Here is a 19,475-nt window from a genome sequence, read left to right on the forward strand (position 1 = left end):
AGACCATGCAGGTACGACTCTAATAGGCTAAGCTAACAGGTACCCTAACCATAACATACATATACGTAGCATCATCACGTAATCATATCAATCTAATCATCACATCACCTCTCATCACAATATCCAACATACAGTTATAACAAGCCACGTCATCACATTATACCATGTCATCATATCAAATCACATCATCAGTCACATCATGCCCTCATTAATTGACATATTGGAGGAGTCTTTCACTCTACAATTCAATTGGTCCAAGCTACATTTTTAAGAGAGATAAATCAGTTTAATCCAAATAAATTATTTAGGTTCAAAATCTTAAGTCCTTGCTGGGTGTGCCAAAAGCCCAATTAACTTACCAAAATAGGTGCAAAGGATCGGAGCAGGCTGGCAGCTCAAGGACAGACGAATTTGCTCGACTAGAAAAGTAGGAATCGGCTCGGCTTACGACATAAGACGTGGCTCGATGCAGAGGAGAGCGGATCGACTATGGTGCGGACAGGTGAGGCGCGGCTTGGGTTACAAAGGGTGATGTGGATCGATCTAATTCGCACGGAGTTGGGTATGCGGGTCGCGTTTCCAGCTCGGGCGACGGCAGGGACGGAACACGGTGCTCGGTGACGGCTTGCAGGGGGAAGAGACGCGGTCCGGCAAGCGTTTCATTTGGGAGTGGAGCGGAGACGCGATTGGGTCAGGTTTTACGCGTGAACGAGGCGTGGCGCACGGGTTTCCGGGTTCGAGCGGCTGCCGGCGGGGGTCTGACGGCTTGGAGACGCGAAGAGTGGCGGCTCGGATGGGTGTCGATCGGCTCGGGCTGATCTGTTCGGGTTGATCTGCGGCGAAGGCCCGACGAAAGGCTTGGGCGGACGGCGTGGCGACCGGCGACGAGGGAGGAGGGTGGCAGCGACGCTTTTAGAGCTAGGGTTTCTTTTTTTTTTTTTTCCTTTTTGGTTTGGTTGAAGAGGAAGATGAATAGTGAGCTATTTAATGCAATAATAATAATTCTTTATCATTATTATTATCTTTTCTCTTCCCCAAAATCTCACTCTCTTTCTTCCATTAAACCCATCAAAATCTCCCTTTTTCAATTTCAACCAATCACATCAATTCCTTCTCTTTCTCTTTCTTTTTCCAAATAATATCTCACCATTACCTTGAACAAAAAAAATCAATTCTCTCTCTCCTCAACCCAATTATCTTTATTTTCCACATATAACTCTACCAAATTTATTATCTAAAACAAGGTAATTATATAACTCTAAATCTTTATTAAACACAAAGTCAAAATAATCAAGTTCCTCAATTACTTCCAATGTTTCCATAATTACACTTAAGATGATAAATTAAGTTCCAAATTGTTGGGGCGTTACACATAATGCCCATACCTCGTTCTGAATGTTTTCTTAGCAATATCTGATTCTCTAACCTTCAACTGGTGGTATCCTGACCTTAAGTCAATCTTAGAGAGCAATGTTGCTCCCCTTAGTTGATCAAATAAGTCATCGATGCGTGGTAAAGGATACTTGTTACGTATTGTAACCTTGTTTTACTATCTATAGTCAATACATAATCTGAGGGTACCATCTTTCTTTTTCACAAATAGTACTGGTGCTCCCCAAGGCGATACACTAAGCCTGATGTATCCCTTGTCAACCAGCTCTTGTAACTGCATCTTAAATTCTTTAAGCTCGCTTTGAGCCATTCTATACGTTGCCTGTGAAATAAGTGCTATTCCTGGTAACAATTCAATGGTGAACTCAATCTCTCTATCAAGTGGCAAACCTTATAGATCATCGGGAAATACATCAAAAAACTCTTTCACCACAGGAACATCTTCTGGCTTCAGCTTTTCTCTCTGTACTACTATGACTTGTGCAAGAAACGCTATGCAACCCTTCCTCAGCAATTTCTCAGCTTTCAAAACTGAGATTAAGCTTCTAGAAATGACCTTCCTCATACCTCTGAAAACCACTTCAGCAAGGCTTGGTTTTCTGAAAACCACTTCCTTCCTATGGCAATCCATAGACGTATAGTAAGCAAATAAGAAATCCATTCCCAAAATTACATCTAACCTCTGTAACTCTAGTAGTATCAAGTCTACTAGCATATTGATACCTTCTACTAAAACTTCATAATTACGCAACACCTCGTTGACAAGTAAAACGTCACCAACTAGAGTGTATATAACTAACTCCTCAGATCCACTTTCTTCCTATGGCAATCCATAGATGCATAGTAAGCAAATAAGAAATCTATTCCCAAAATTACATCTAACCTCTGTAACTTTAGTAGTATCAAGTCCACTAGCATACTGATACCTTCTACTAAAACTTCACAATTACGCAACACCTCGTTGACAAGTAAAACGTCACCAACTGGAGTGTATATAGCTAACTCCCCAATAAAGGCTCTAACATCCATTTCAGCTTAGTCAAAAATATGCTAGAAACAAATGAATGCATAGCATCTGGATCAAATAAAACATCTGCAGGTACATTACAAATAAGAATCGTACCAGTAATAACGTCTGGTGCATCCTCCGCTTCTTGTTGAGTCATAGCATAGACCTTTCCCTGTTGCCTAGGTCTTCCAACAACTCCCTTTTAGCTTACACCACTGGTGCCCTCTGTTGGAACCACTGAAACTCTTGATTGCTCAACTGTTTGGGACCCAACTCCCTGATCTCTCTGAACTGTCATGTTCAACTGCGGATAATCTTTCTTGAAATGTTCTGGTTGTTCGCACTGGTAACATACACCGGTACCCACCAAACACTGACCCCGATGGTTCCTACCACAACTCGTGCATGGTGTTCGCCTGACTGTACTAGCAATGGACTCCTAACCTGGTTGCAATCTTATTGTTGATCTAGTGGGTAGACTAGGTATTATCCGGCTCTGTCTCTGAAAAATACTACCATAACTCACGCTCCTCGATGCTTGGCCTCCAGACCAATTCTTAAAGTCTTGACGGGTTGAAATATTTATCCCAGGTGTGAACCTCCGCTGCTCACGGTTTCTCAATGCACTAGCTGTTGAAGTCCCACGACTAGGTTCCACTGTTGATTTCTCTTCTGTTATACTCTGCTCCACACGAAGGGCAGTCTCCACTAACTGAGAAAAGTTCATCCACCTAGCAATGGTTGTAACTGGGTACGTATTTCAAAACGCAACCCTCTTTCAAACCTTCGGTACCTATCACTTGCAGAAGCCACAATAACGTTAGCATACCGTGAAAGCTCGGTATACTTTCTCTTATACTCAGCCACTGAAAGTGATCCTTGTTTCAACCCCAGAAACTCATCCCTCTTGGCTTCGCAGCATGTGCTGGGATAATACTTATCTTCGAATATGCCTCTAAAAGTCTGCCAGTCTAAAGGACGTGTATCACTATGCATAGCTAAAATAGATTTCCACCATCTTTCAGCCTCCTTTTGCAACAAAAATGTGGCCAATCTAACCTTTCGCTCCTCAGTACAATTCATCACATCAAAACACTTTTCAAGCATATTTAACCAGTTCTTTGCATCAGTTGGATCTGTGGAACCCTCAAACATTGTAGCCCCTAACTTCTTCAGCCGTTCAATTCCGTATGCCTTTTCTGGATCACTAGGCTCTGCTCTCTCTAGCCTTCCTATCTCCTGTGCAGTTCTTGCAAACTGCTCATTTCCTACTCCACCTCGAACTCTTAGGGTACTAGATTCCCCTACAGACCGACCTTGGGTAGGACCTTGCATCCCGTCCTGATTCTGCGTGCATCATTTACTAGTACATGGTGGCATGACTCCTATAATATGTCAACACATTAGACATACTATAGATACTTAACTTAAATGCATGATACTAAATGTCTACTCACATGTTAATCATAACTGGACTTACTTCTACCATTACCTAGACCATACTTCACTAGTTCCCTCTAAGCTAACTTGACTTCCAACTATTTACTTTCTAGTTTCTTCTTAGAGCTAACTACTCTATCTTAATTCCCATGGAGCAAACTACTCTGATACCAAATTGTCACACCCCTTCTCGGACTACCTGCTAGCTTAGACCAAGAGATGGCGTGAAGTCGACGGACAACACTTTTCTTTACTTGTATCTGTCTACTCTGCTTAAAACTTTAATATGATGAACTTGCCTACCTCGGATATAAACTATTATACATGAACACAACGCAGCGAATCCTAGACTAATCATATACATGCATGAAATGTATCTCAAAAATAACTAATTTCACAAGTAAACCTAGAGACACCTTAACCAAAATATAACCAACAAAGGTTTATACAACCGCAACTCCTAAAGCTTAACAAACTTTAGAGTATCTATATCATACAAAGATATATACATTATAATACAACAAACTCTATGCACAACTCTAACCACGTACTGGCAATCGATATCGAAACTTCAGCAGACTAAGGCAATTTATCAGGCATCGGGAACTCGATCTCTACCTGGAAAGTGTGTACATAAAACATTTTGGAATGGTAAGCTATAAAGCTCAGTGAGTGACTCAGTTTAAAACTAGAAATTTAAAAGTAAGAGCATGTGAAAGCTTACACTTATAAATTTGTTTATACAAGTCATAAACGTATAATCGTAAGAATAGCTTCCTTAAATACTCAGTATATACGTCATTGAAATCTAGCAAAGCCTATCAAGTATATCAAAATATTTTAACTAACATGACAAATCTATGTTGTGTAGGGTACACCTAGTACAACAACGTTTACAATCTCTACGATGTAGTGGGGCCTACCTAGCACTCCCATCGTCTTTGTCATAGTCGGGCCCGCCCAGCACTCACGACAGCATCGTTGTTACAGAGTACACTCAACGTCAACAACAGAATCTAACCTGTGTGCACACAGTACCATATAGCCTCGGCTCAACACCTCAGTCATGTAGTTAATAGAAACATTAGAAAAATCGTATGAAAACATTAAAACATGCATGTTATCCTTTTCTTTCGTAAAGCTTAAACTTAGGTTATTCGTGAAAAGCTATATTTCTTAAAACAAAACTTCTTACTAATTCATGCTTTGCTTAAAACATTGTGGTTTAAATACTTTCCAAACATTTAATATCCACGTGCTAGCATAAATTTCATTAAGAAATCTAGTCTCCAAACATATACTTGAAAATAGTCATGAAATTCAAATACCTTTCATGGCTTCGTAAATAAACATTTATCGCATTCAATCATAAATAAGAGTTATGGAAAATATTTCAAAATTTGTTTTGTCTCTCATAGTCTTAGGTTAGATCCTTGGTCTGTAAGCTCACTTTAATTCTTCTTGGTCTGCAAACAACCAAACCGAGTATTTGAACTCTAAACATTCTGGTTTTCTAAAGATATACATAACATGTCGCACTAAAGATTACGCTCACGAAAACAAAGCTTAAGAAATAAAATCCTATTTCAACAACTATTTGAAATTTCCAGATTTCTAATATAAACTTCAAATGACTATAACTCCCTTAATACTTAACCAAAATGAGTGTTCTTTATGTCAAAATCTTCATTTTGATGTCTTCTATAATTTACCTGAAGGAAAGAAAATACGATTCCTAACAGATTGCTACAGAAATGATCCGAAACAGAGAGAGTTCAAAAATAGAGTCTTCTGCTATCCCTTGACTTGTTTCTGAAATTAAGTTTACTTCCAATCATATTTAGCTCACAATTTCTTCATATTGAATAAGCTTTCCAACCATACCAAATAGAGATCCTAACTCCACTGGTACTCTCAACAATACAGGAAAAACCAGAGACCTCCTGAATTCGCGTGAAAACCAGCTACCCTGTTTTCTTCATCAAAAATCACCCAATGAACATCCGAATTTTCTCAAACTTTCTTCTTAAAATTTGTTTGAAAATGAAGTAGCTTTCAGTAAATTTAAACCTCACCTCTTAATTCATTTTGTGTAGCTCAAACCGTTTAGAACACTAGAGGTGGTCTGTGTTTACCATACTTCTGCCATAGCTGTCACTTTTCCAAGGTTTTCTTCTTCCTCCTTCAGCCTCAATTTCACAAAACCTTCCTTCTTCTTCCTTGCTCAACTTCTGGTGGATGAGTTTTGCTTTTCCTTGAGAGGAGACGGTGGAAATGGAAAAAGAAATGATGAAGATGGAGAAATGAATAACAAAAACAAACCCTTCTGTTTTATTTCTTTCTCTCTCCCACTTTCCTTTTTCTTTCCTTTTATCTTTTATTTTATTTTCTTTTTTATTTAATTCAAACCTTTAATTCTATATATATATATATATATATATATATATATACTTAATTTCCATTTTTCTTTTATTCATTTCATATAAAAAAATCCATAGAGAATTTCGGTTTTACATGAATCGCCCTCATCTGTCGTCCGGTATATCGAAGTTCGTCGTCTCCCTATTGATGAGGTTGTGTAGTAGACAACATGCGAGTATTGTGTAACATTGGACTTTTACAGGATAGTATAACTTTCCTCGCAATATCTCCCATCAACTCTTCAAGACACCAAATGGTCTTTCAATTACATTACGTGCATAAGAATGCTTCATATTGAAGAACTCTTTTGATGCTGAAGGTGCATTCTCAGTGCAACGCTAGTCTTGCAGGTGGTAGCATTGCCCATTATATGGTGCCAGAAAACCCTCTACATTTAGGTACCCGACATCGACTAGGTAGTAACAGCCTATGATCACATTGCACGATTAAAATGCTGCATCTGATAATGGAAAATTTGTACTTCTATATACAATACTGTAGGTAGTTACCTTTAGGCATCTTCAGGCCATTTGATTTTGAAATGGCATCTCAAATGGTGCGTAAGTCCGCAGCTGATCCTTCTCAACCGGTTAGTATGTATACAAAATCTCCTTTCGTATCACATACGCTAAAGACATTTGTGGCCACATCCCCCTTGCATGTTCTATATCTAGGCTGCTTACTTACTGGAACGTTGACCTTGGTATACGTGCCATCTAATGCACAAAGACAATTCTGTAATGCATAACTGATGATTAATAACAAGATCTTACGTTTATTGGTTTGAAGTACGTAGTTGAAGAAAAAAGACGAACCTCAAACCACTTCCATCTTTAATCTGTACAACCATTCGACACTGGTTGTGGTTTTTTGTCAAACCCCGTTCTAAGTTTTCCCCTCTAACCTAGATCATGGTGTGAATCTACTCCTTAAATTCATTCCTTTCATAAATAGGATTAGTAAAACCTTTTTCAAGAAATTATATAAAAATTTCGGCAGAGTCTCCCCTGAAAAACGAACTAACCATACCTGGAAAATAGAAGAAAGACACACTTCTATACTTTTCAAAAACTGAAATATCCTCGAGTGTGTCTCACCACACACTCATCCAACATAATTCAGAGTCCCAAACAAAGTTTATATTCAACTACGAATTAGTGGCAAAGGAAAAACAGTCTAATAAGAGACATTACAGACTCAAATTTTCATTGTGACTACCACTTCTTCTAATCACCCAATAATGGAATAGAATACATAAAGTATATACATACTACAAAACGAGATACTACAATCACTGATAGGAAAGCACAACCAACACTTGGTCCTTGACCGTTACCTGGAGGGGAGAAAACATTGAAAACATGAGTTGAAACTCAGTGAGTGGCAATTTTGTTTATTTTTCTTAAAAACTTATAAAACATACATTTAACGGTTTAGTTATAAATCACCATCGAAATGATAATTAAAACATTAGAATCATATATTACCATAAACCATAAGTAAGGCCAACAAACCTGTATCCAAACCAACTATGGCAAGGCGTCTAAATATACGGCCAAAGATAGCTCGCACATGACCAAAAATCATGCGGCCAAAACTAGCTCACGCATATTTAGTACCCACCACGATAACAACCTCCATCGAATCCGATCCAACAAATCCAACCCAACCATGATAGCATACTAAGCATACGACTTAACGATAGCTCACACGTGCTTCATATCCGCAAGGAAACACACGGCCAAACGAAGCTCACGCATACTTAGCACCTACCACGGTAACAACATACCGCTCCTATGTGCACATAGAGCCACCCACTATGGGTTAAGCTAGGCCTGAAGCCATATCACAATCCTCCATCCATGTCCTCACCTAGGCTCAGGTTCTTGGATCTCCGGTCACGACCTCTTTCAGCCCCGGAATCCTCTGACAATCGTAAGTGACCCTACAGAAACACATTCTCGTAGCCTTAAGGGTAATCACTAACATTCATAGAAATCACATCTTTTGAGTTTAAAAACCAAACATGGTTAGAAACACATTTTCAAATTATTTTCGATCTTTTGCCATCAATACGTACTTTAAGAAATCCTTCAAGTCTAGTTATAAATCAATAAATGTTTAGAAACTAGTTGTCATCTAAAACTTGCTTAGTAAGTTTGGGTTCAACCATAGTTCCGAAATACAAGGATTCATGGAAAACTGAAAATCATATTTGAAAGCCATTCTAACACATAATTCATTAAGAAATCATATTCTAAATTTTCGTACTAGAAATCATCATACTAGATTTATAGGGAAAATACTTAAAAGTAAACCACTTAAAATCAATTACTCGATCCCCCGGGATTTTACACTTTCCTCACTTCAATTTAGCCTGAAACAAAGATTTATGTTTATCAATTAACTTTACAAAGCAAGACGACACAACAATATTCAACATACTTTATAAAGTCAACTCAAACTATTTTATGTTCCAAAGACTCCAATTTCTCTCTTCCAAGACTTAAATTGAATTATCCCTTCATGCATTAATCTATTCTAAAAATTCCAACTTTGGACCCTTAGCATCACATTAATCTCTTAACGCCACAAGCACCCAAACATGAGAGAACCCACTAAAATTTATCTAAAATCATATCAAAATCACCTCGACAACACATTTCTCAAAATTTTCCAGATTCACAACATGAACTTCAAATGATCATAACTCTTCCAATACTTAACCAAAATAAGTTTTCTTTATGTTAAAATATTCATTTTGATGTCTTCAATAATTTACTTGAAGGAAGAAAAATATGATTCCCAACATATTGCTACAGAAATTGCCCGAAATAGAGAGAGTTCAAAAACAGAGTCTTCTGCTATCCCTTGACTTGTTTATAAAATTAAGCTTACTTCCAATCATATTTAGCTCACAATTTCTTCATAAAAGTTGTAGTACATTGAATAAGTTTTCCAACGATACCAAATAGAGATCCTAACTCTACTTCTACGCTTCTAACTACTCAACACAATAGAGTCTTCGCAGATTCACGCACGAAACCTGTAATCTGTCTTCTCTTTCTATTTTCATAAAATTCTCATCAGAATCTGCTCAAGCATGCATCATAATCTTTATTATAAATTGGATTAGCTTTCAAACCTGATAAAACTTACCTTCTAATTCTTTTTGTGTAGCTCAAAATTAACAGAAAACTAGAGATTTATCAAATGAACCAAAAATCTGCCGTGCTGAAGCTTTTTCTTGCAATTTTCTTGTTTTCTCTCGCACTAAACTTCCAGACTTCATCTTCTTCTCTCAACTTTACAGCTAAGAAATCTTCCAGAACTCCACATCTAACAATGAATTATAATGGGAAAAGAAAAATCAAAGCTGAAACTGAATGGGTAGTCGAAACTCTTCAAAACATACAACTAACATAAGCAAATCTTTACCCAAAACTCTATTTCACATCTTAATAATTCCACCTTTACTAATCACCTAAATCTCGACAAAAACCTTATGGAACTCGCAAGAAAACAACTAAACAACATCACATCTCTTCAATCTAACACTAAGACATGACAGAAACTAGTCATTCGAAGCCAAAGGCTGCTGGGTAATATAAATCTTCAATTAAAAGAAACACAAAACTCATCGAACAGCCCAAAACTAACCTAATCTTCCAGATTTGGTGACACGAAGCAACAACTCTATGGCTGTGTTGCAACCCTTCGGTACGTGGCTCAACAAATCCGTCGGTTAAAGCTCAAAGGTCGTAAGTGGGCTGGCGCACGACGAACAGCCGTCGACGGCTGTGCTAGACGACTAATGCCGGAAGATCGTGGTGGCTCGACGATCGACGGTGGCAGAATGAGGCATCGGTGTCAACATGAAGGAGAGGGAGAGAAATTTCGAGAGAGGTGTGTGATTCCACCAAGAAGAAGACTCCCCCCTTTTCTTTTTATCTTTATTTACCAAAAAGTATATAATAATATATAGAAAAGACCAAACTGCCTCTCGCTTCAAAATAACTTACTTTTGGCCCTTATAACTTTATTCTTTTCAACATCTAATAAAAACTCAAATCTTATACCCAACTAAAAATGCTTCAAAATTTTCTTTTCAAATGAATCAACCTTCAAGAAATATAAAAGTGTTCCAATTTGTTTTTCACTATTTAGGAAATATTAAATAAATAAAATAAAGGAGAGCGGGACGTGAGCTTACATTTTTTCAAGAGCTTGTCATGCAGTCGAATGACTGCCAATAACACCATGTTGGAATGACATGAAATTGTCTTACTCGACCCCATGAATTCCCTTTGAATACACGATTTTTCACGTCATGCGCAAGTATGTGGAGGAACATTTCGACCATCTCCTCAACATTGACACTTTTGTCGACATTAGTCCAGCAATGGTCCTAAGTAGGTGGCATAGAATGGCGAAACCTGTTTGGTCCGTTCTCGTACTTTGCTGACACACTAGGTTTTACACATGAATCATGCCAAAATATGTTAACCGTCTAATCCTATGACTAGTATCCTACGAGATGTGGGGTATCCTCTTTGTGTTGTTATGTAACAACTCCTGTTGGAATTTATGTCCTAAAACTTGTACTTTGTTATTTGATTCAATAAAATTTATTATTGAATGTTATAATCTTAAAACCAATAAGTTAAGATCCCGAGGCTATTTTACTAAGTTTGTCAATACACTTGAACTTTATGTAGAGACATAAACATGAATTAAGTTTGAGTTAATAGCCCAAATAGTCTATAGTGTATGAATAAGGTTGGGCACCTTATTCTGAAAAAACACTATGGATCCGGCCTGCTCCGTAGTTAGTACAAACGATGTAATCCTGAATCGTTCATGTAGAGACATGGGAGTAGGGACATCCTATGTAAATGGTTTGCATAATATTGGAATCTCGAAATAGTCACTTTTAGTTATAACACCGTAAACTATAAATTGACTATCACTTTTAGTTATAACACCGTAAACTATAAATTGACTATTTCAATTATGATGACCTAGGTAACTTGATCTTAATCCTGAGATAATTATGAACTTCTGTTCATTCGGTAGTATCCTTAGATCTGCATAGGTGAGGACAGCTCATCATTGCTGGCCCAATAAGCCTCCCATTTTAGGGATAAGACCAAGTGGATAGCTAAGAACATAGGGTGCAAGATAGAACTTACTCCTACCCACTTCTGGAATAGTAGATATGTTGTTCCCTTAAGGACTGAATCCAAGTCTTGAACAAGGGGCCCCACCTTCTCATTGGCCCGAGAAGGACTCAGGTTTATAGGTTGACCTTAAACCAATTGTTCAATAGTGGATCAGTGGGTCTTAAGGAGCAAGATGTAATCTCGGGGGTAAAACAATATTTTGACCCATCCAAAATTACAAACAACCTGTAAAAGATCAACTTAATCATCATGGTTATATCAGGTGGACAGAAATATATCTATAGTGAAGAGAGTGCAACTAAGAGTCTTTAGTGGAATGACTCTTTAGTTAACGAATGTTGATTAAGCTTGGTCTAAAAGAGTTTAGCCAGTTAATCTTGAATCATTGGAGTCCATGATCTATAGGTCCATTAGGTTTTCCTACTAGCTCATATAGAATCAACTAAGAACAATATGTTGAAGTAACTCGAATTGTTCTAATTAGGAAAAAAGAGAGAAATCGACAAATATATAAGATATAAGTTGGTAGATATAAACTTTAAGCTTTGTGTTTAAATATGATTTAAATAAATATGAATATAGATTCATATTTAGAAGTTTGGAAAGTTTTGAAACGGTCAAAGTTGTAAAAGTCAACATGTTGACTTTTGACTTTAAAAAATAAAACTTTGACCGGAATTTATATTCAAATATGATTTAAATTTTAGAAAAATGAATGTGGATTCATACTAGGGAGGTTAGAATTAGTCAAGACGGGTAAAATAGCAAAAAGTCAAAAAGTTGATTTTTGACTAAGAAAAGCCAAAGTTTGACTTTGACTTAATTGGTCTGACCAAATTGCCCTTTGACTAATTTCTTTTTTAACTAAATGTTAGTGGGAAATGTGGCAACTTATAATGAATTAGAAACTACTAATTTCATTAATAGTTAATGGATTAATTAGGTGTTGAGATTATATGAAATAAAATTGCATACATTTTGCATGTAATTTTTCTATATAAACTTCTTGTTTCAGAATGAGAAGAGGATGATGATTCTCATAAAATTATCTAAATGATACACCTACCTCCATCATTCTCTCTAAAAGATTTACTTCACAAAAATGAGTCCCACAACTCAGTTCTTGGCCCTGAGATTAGTAGGTGAACATAGTGGTTATCCTATGCTCGTGATCTACAGGCAGAGAACTTTTTGGAACGAAGAAGAAGTTGAGAATTGCAAAGGTAAGCTTATCATTTACTTTTTATACTCTTCGTTTATGTCTATCGTTTAGTAGTTGCATGTTAATTTCTAAATCGTTTAGATGCACATAGAGTAAAACATAATCCTTTTTTTCTGCTGCTACATGCTCTTTGTTGTTTTCCCCATCAACTCCAACATTAGTACTAACTGATGTTAGGATGTAATGAACGCATTGAGTAGAGACGCAAATTCATGTTTGTCCATTATAAATTCTAGATCAAAACCCTGTTGGGGAAAAGAACCTTAGCAACACGTTGAAAACGACTAAGGTTAACCTAATCACATATTATGAATTTGAGTTTAGGGAACTTGGAAATATGTTGAAATGTAGTTTTGAAAATGAAAATATGTTCAAAGCATCCTCGCAACTATTTTATCGAATAAAAAAAAAAAAGGAAAAGGACTGTTTTCCAAATGTCCACATTTTTTCTAAAAACGACTAAGTTTTTTTTAGAATGTGTAATATATTTATAAAATAGTCATGCGGTTGGGTTGGTCATTTTGTGGTTTTTTTAAACACATTTTGTAATATAAGTTTGTAAAATTGTAGGTACGAGTTAACATTTGTATATCGTAGAGCGCGGTAATTAACTACATTCTCCAATTAAGTATACGTTTCAAAACAACCATTGAATTAAAATCGTTCTACGGGATTATTGATTAAAAGAACCTAACTTGATTTACAAAAAAACCTTTTCCGTTATATGGGTTTATTGATTAAAAAAACTTTTTTTTTTGTTTGTTATTTATGATTCTACAAGGATTTCATGAAAACTTGATAATTTGTAACTTTTTTTCGAATATCGTGTTTCCAATATTTTAAAACATTATGTTTAAATAAATGATATGTTATGAAAACATTATGTTTTTTTTCGCAACCATCTAAACTTAGTATGAACCCTAAAAATGGTTTTATGTATAGATGGTTCAAAATCTCAAAACAACTACTTGTAAACATGAGTTTTTTTAGTACAACTCAAACTAATGAATTAAGATAGTTGTGCAATAGTAGTAACATGCTTAAGACGATATGCAAATGAAACAATAAAGGAAATTATTCTTCAACATAGAATTATGCAGTGAAAGAAGCAAGCAAATTACACTATAAGAAATCAGGGTGTTCCGGACGCACAAAACAATATCAGAAGAAAATACTTCGGGACAGACACCTTTCCCCGACATCGTTTTGTTCACATCGAGAAACGAAGAACATAATATTTAATTATTAACATTCTTCGACGCCATGAATGCGTCATTGGGAAACAAGAACCCATTCCCGATGTCTAGTTGTAGTGCGTTAGAAATAGTTAGCAATTAAATAATATATATCTCTTCTCCCAACACCCCATGCATGGCGTCAAGAATGAGCACTTCTGTTTCTGATGACACTTGTTATGCGTTGGAAATAGTTACCCATGTTCCCGATGTCATGCATGGACTGTCGAAAATATTTAAACATTAATTACGTCAGATCATGATTCTCGATGCCCTATGCATGGCGTCGAGAATGAATTTTTATGTCCCGACATTGTTAGTGATTCGTTGGAAACATTGGGGATCTCCCGTGTTTCCGTGGTGCGTTGGGAGTTCCCTTATAAAAACTTGTTTCAGTTTTGTAATTCACAAAATCGAACAAAAGAGAAAGGAAGGAGATCGTTCGTAGTGAAAATGAAGAAAGGGAGAAGATCGTTCGTGTCATCGGTGTCATGCCTCTGCCACCGTCTGCTGCCGCTCATCCTTAAATGTTAGTTTAGATTAGGTTAGTTTAATTAGTTTAAATTTTTATTCTTTAAAATTAGTTTTAGGATTTTAATGTTGAATTAGTTTTCAGATATTTTTTAGGAATAGATTTTGATTTTGAAGTTGAAATTCTGAATGTGTGGGTTGAAAATTTGAAGTAGGGGGGTTATTTGAAAAATTATAGTTGGGGAGTTGAAAAATTTGAAGTTTAAATGGTAGGGTTGAGGGAGAGGGGTTCAATTGAATATTTGAAGGAGGTGGGTTGAAAATTAGATTGAGGGGTTTAATTGGGTGTAGAAAGGGGGTGGGGGGTTTGAATTGAAAACTTGAGGGGGTTAAGGTCGAAAAATTGAGGGGGTGAAATTGAAAATTTGAGGGGGGAGGTCGTACTGGAAATTTTATAGAGGTGAGCGCTTTTATCGTTCGTAGGAAATTTTATAGCTTTTATTGTTTTAAAAGTTCTGTAATTTGTGGTTGAGATTTGTTTTGCCTATCCTACCGTTATGGTAGCCTTTACTTCAAATTTAGTTGTTTATTTCTTAGTATTTTTTAAATCATTTGTTGTTGATTTATTATGGCTATCCTGCAGTTAAGGTAGCCTTTTTTATGCCAACTTAGTTTTGAATTTGTTACTATTTTTTTAGGGTTTAAAGATGTGTTAGGTAGGTTGTAAAGTAGCATTGTTGGAAGGAGTAGGTAGGTTATGAAGATTGAAGTTGTTTATGGTTAATTAGCTTGTGGTGGCTATCCTGCAGTTATGGTAGCTTCTATAGTTTAAACTTAGCTTTAGTGAAAAGTATGGGAGATTGTTATTGCTTATTCAGATGAGTAAGTTTAGGTTATGAGATGAGGAATATACTTCTAACCAAACCTATTTATGTTTTAGGGGCTTTAACGATGGACAAGGATTGGATGAAACCTAGGAATCAATTTTTCGTTGAGTATAGAGAAAGAATGACCCAATTTTTAGATGTTGCCAAGTTTCACGTCGATGGTTTTGAATGAATAAGGGTGTTGAATGACATCTACTTACTATTGGAATATCTCGCTACTACAAAAAATGGTTGTATCATGTAGAGCCAGATAATTAACTTGAATAGATGTACAAAAAACTTTGATGAAGGAACTAGTAGTAGCCACTTTCATGAAGAAAATGATATGTTTGGTATGCTAAATGATTTACAAGCTCCGATTGAATAGGAAAAGAAAACAGAGGAAGGTCGTTTGGAGAATGAAATGACGTGCAATATTGGGGTAAATAAAGAACAAGATACAACAAACATATTTCAGGACTTATTAAATGAAGCATGTAATGAGTTGTATATCGGTTGTTCAAAATTTTCCTCAAATTTTTTGGTTAAGATGATGCACGTTAAGGTTATCAACGATTGGAGTAATAAGTGTTTCAACATGTAGTTAGAACTCTTAGGCACCATTTGGAAGAAGGAAAGGAAAAGGAAAGGAATAAGGGGAGGGAAAAGAATATAGTTAATCCTCTCTTATTCCTTTTTAATCCTTCTTTTTCTTCCTCTCAATCCCCTCTTATTCCTTTTTATTCCTTCTCTTTCTTCCTCAAAAGGTGTGATATTATTATTATTAAAATAATAATAGTAATAATTTTCCTTCTTATTCCTTCTCTTTCTTTCTCAAAAGGTGTGATATTATTATTATTATTATTATTATTATTTTGAATTACGAAATTTATTATTATTATTATTATTTTAAATTAAGAAATTTATTATTATTATAATTGTTATTATTAATATTTTTATTATTTTAATACTATATTTCAAAATAAAGTTGTACGATATAATTGATGTTCGTTGTTTAACTACATTCGAAAAGAAAAACATTTTTGTTTCCCATATCTCATTTCCTTTCAATGCTATTACGTTGGTTGTCAGTTTTTAAATCAATTGTTAACAATACGTAATTTTCGATATTGTACTTACAACATCAATTTAAAGAAAATACATGTAATTTCTTTCGCACGTAACACATCAATTAATTTTTTTGGCACGGAAAGCTTGCATACACAACGTTCAAAATTAACATCATGTTTACAAAAGCTAATGAAACATGTTTTCCAATAAAAGTTCCAAATTTCGGTAAATAAAATATGAATATTTGTATATTAGATTTACAATACGAATTCAAAAAAATAAATTTTTACGAATTAAAAAAAATAATTTTTTTAAATCGATTATTAACGATACGCAATTTTTCAATATTGCACTTATAACATCAATTTAAAGAAAATACATATAATTTCTTTCGCATGTAGTGCATCAATTAATTTTTTGGCATGGAAAGCTTGAATACAAAACGTTTAAAATTAACGTCGTATTTACAAGAGCTAATGAAACATGTTTCCAATAAAATTTTCAAATGTTGGTAAATAAAATGTGAATATTTGTATATTTGATTTACAATACGAAATAAAAAAAATGTATATTTATACAAATTAAAATACTCAGTAAGGGACCCACTACTAGTCCCGCTAGGTGCCTGTTAACTTCCTATTAGAGTCCTGAAAATGGTACCCAAGAACTGGCACGTCCCTGAACACGTGCAACATGTGATCCCGTAGGAACATAATCTGGTCTTAGGTGAACCCAAAGGAACACCTAGGACAAACTGGTCTGTAGCATACCCGGAGGAAACACTAAGACAATCGGGCTGCGAGCGATCTCGTCGAATCACTCGAATCATGTCTATATCAATGTCAGACTGGCAGTCCCATCAGACTATGCAGTCCTAAATAGGTGGTGATCCCGAAGGACACCCATGCAGGTACGACTCTAATAGGATAAGCTAACATACACCCTAACCATAGCATACACGAAACATAGCATCATCACATCATCATGTCACATCATATCATCATGTCAAATCATATCATCATGTCAAATCATATCATCATGTCATATCATATCATCATTAATTGTCATGCCGTTATGCAGCCTAGTCATCAATGTGCATAACTAAGAACATATGCGACCTCTTAATTCTACTCGTAGGTCTAGTAGTAGAATCTCTTACCTGGAGGTTTGCTCAACGAGTTCTAGCAGTAAAATCACGCTTCTCAAGTAGCGAAAGTCCTAAATGGTTAGGAAACAACAATTTAATAATTTAACCCTCAAAGAATTTAGGTCCAAAAATCCATTTGAAGTAACTTACCCAAGATCGTGGCCGAACTCGATTTGGACTTAGTTGGACAATTTCTCCGCTCGATTTCCAGTTAACTATAGTCAATTTAATCCAACAGTTAACTTGGTTAGGGTCAAAATAAACCTTAGCTGGATAAACTAAAACCAAATCAAACCTACCGAGACTTACCAAAAAATATGGGTCAAAATAGGGTTAAAAGAAGCTTGGCAGCTCAACTGGCTCAGCTGAAGAGGGGAAAATCGACTAGCAGCTCAGCTGGAGGGAGGAACTCGATGGTCGACTCGGGACAGGTGAAACGGCTAGGCTGGGACCCAGGCGAGCTTGCGGCAGAAGGCGCGGCTCGGCTGGGGCGCACGAGGCTCATGCAGGCGTGCGGCTCGGCTACGATGCAAGCGCGGCGTGCGTGCGGCTCGACTATGGAGTAGGCACGGACGTGCGTGTGGGTTTCTAGGTTTGGGTACGAGCGATGGACTGAGCGCTCAGTCTTTCGACGACGTAGGGCTGACCGGGTGGCGGCGAACTCCAACTGTCGATGATGGAACGGGGGTAGCAGATGATGGATCAGTGCAGATGACGACGGAATGAGGCGAATTGCAGAGGAAGGGACGCGGGCATGTGGGTCGGGTTCACGGGTTCGACAGATAATTTGCGATTCACTTCCGGCGACGGTTAGATGTACATAACGACAGCGGTCGAATGAGCACAGCGGCGGCCGCAGGTCTGGCGGCGGCTAGGGTTTTAAAAAAATTAGGGTTTTCTCTCTTTTTTTCGTTCTCTTTTTTTTTTCAAAGAAGAAGATGATGGGTTTTGGTGCACGGATTCCTATGCCTATTTAAACACAAAAAATAAATCAATATTAATTTTTCTTTCCTTTTCCTTATTTTAAACCAACAAAAACCAATCTTCTCTCTCTCCACTTAAAACCCACCAAATCTCCTTTTAAAATCAAACTCAACCAAACACATCAATCTCTTTTTTTTCCAAATAAAATATCACCATTAACTTTAACCAAATAATTCAATTATCTCTCTCTTCAACCCAATTATCTTTATCTTCAACAAATATCTCTACCAGTTTTACTATTCAAATAAATAATTATATTGTCCTCAAAACTTAATTAATTACACAACAAAAAATATAATTAATCAAGTTTCCTCAATTACATCCAAAGTTTCAATAATTACGCTTAAGATAATTGAAACTAAATCATCCAAAATTCTTCGGGTGTTACAGGTATGGATGAAATTAGTTGAAACAATAAGGAGCACATGTGTCACACCCCCTCTCGGACTATCTGTTAGCTTCGACCGAAAGATGGCGTGAAACCGACGGACACGCTTTTCTTTACCTGTATCTATCAACTCTACGTAAAACTTTAATATGATGAACTTGCCAACCTCATATATAAACTATTATACATGCACACAACGCAGCGAATCCTAGACTAATAAACTAATTTCACAAGTAAACCTAGAGACACCTTAACCAAAATATAACCAACAAATGTTTATACAACTGCAACTCCTAAAACTTACACAAACTGTGGAGTATCTATATCATACAAAGATATATACATTATAATACAACAGACTCTATGCACAACTCTAACCATGTATTGGCAATCGATATCGAAACTTCAGCAGACTAAGGCAATCTATCAGGCATCAGGAACTCGATCTCTACCTAGAAAGTGTGTAAAACATTTTGGAAGGGTAAGCTATAAAGCTCAGTGAGTGACTCAATTTAAAACTAGAAATTTAAAAGTAAGAGCATGTGAAAGCTTACACTTATAAATCTGTTTATACAAGTCGTAAACATAGACGTATAATCGTAAGAATGACTTCCTTAAATACTCAGTATATACGTCATTGAAATCT

General features: G+C 36.2%; 1 long non-coding RNA gene across 1 annotated transcript; it reads right to left on the reverse strand.

Moving 5' to 3' along the window:
- Positions 1 to 7,736: 7,736 nt before the first annotated feature.
- On the reverse strand, positions 7,737 to 10,156 carry LOC127151130 (uncharacterized). Its single transcript, XR_007823870.1, has 3 exons — positions 9,923 to 10,156; positions 9,422 to 9,601; positions 7,737 to 8,207 (listed from the first exon to the last, which is right to left on the reverse strand). It is a non-coding gene; the product is annotated as an uncharacterized LOC127151130 (long non-coding RNA).
- Between the last annotated feature and the right edge of the window lie 9,319 nt (positions 10,157 to 19,475).

This window comes from Cucumis melo, chromosome 10 (assembly GCF_025177605.1).
Source record: "Cucumis melo cultivar AY chromosome 10, USDA_Cmelo_AY_1.0, whole genome shotgun sequence".
NCBI lineage: Eukaryota > Viridiplantae > Streptophyta > Magnoliopsida > Cucurbitales > Cucurbitaceae > Cucumis > Cucumis melo.